The following is a 544-nucleotide window of genomic DNA, read 5'->3' on the forward strand; positions in this document are numbered from 1 at the left end:
TCAGAGTGGCTTTGAACAGGTCTGAGTCCGTCCCGGCCTTAAAGCTAACAGTAACAAAAATAGAGAGGGAGACTTCCCAGAGCCATCCCCCAAAAAATCTTAATCTCTCCCCCCTCCCTCCTCCCCCTCTCCGTTCCTTCTGGTCTCACCGTCTGCTGGGTTGCAGCAGCATTGCAGAGAGAGGGGAGGGTGGGGGGCAGGTCCAATAGAAACCAGACTGAGATCAAACCATTATGTGGGGATGTGTGAGGGTGATTTCACTTTTTTCATTATTATAATTACTATTTTTTTCTTTTTTCTCTCTCTCTTTTTGGAGGAGGGAGCAGAATGTGTTTATTTCAACTCCCACTCCGGCACATGTTATTCTGATCAGGCGGGGCGTTGGCTGTTTGTGTGGCGGAACTCTGCAGTTCCACACAGCGCCTGTGGTTCCATCAATCAGCCCGGGGTCCGTTTGACACAAACCAACAGGTCCTTTTGCGTCAGTGTGTGTGTGTGTGTGTGTGTGTGTGTGTGTGTGTGTGTGTGTGTGTGTGTGTGTGTG

This window comes from Austrofundulus limnaeus, unplaced genomic scaffold (genome assembly GCF_001266775.1).
Source record: "Austrofundulus limnaeus strain Quisiro unplaced genomic scaffold, Austrofundulus_limnaeus-1.0 Scaffold86, whole genome shotgun sequence".
Taxonomy (NCBI): Eukaryota; Metazoa; Chordata; class Actinopteri; order Cyprinodontiformes; family Rivulidae; genus Austrofundulus; species Austrofundulus limnaeus.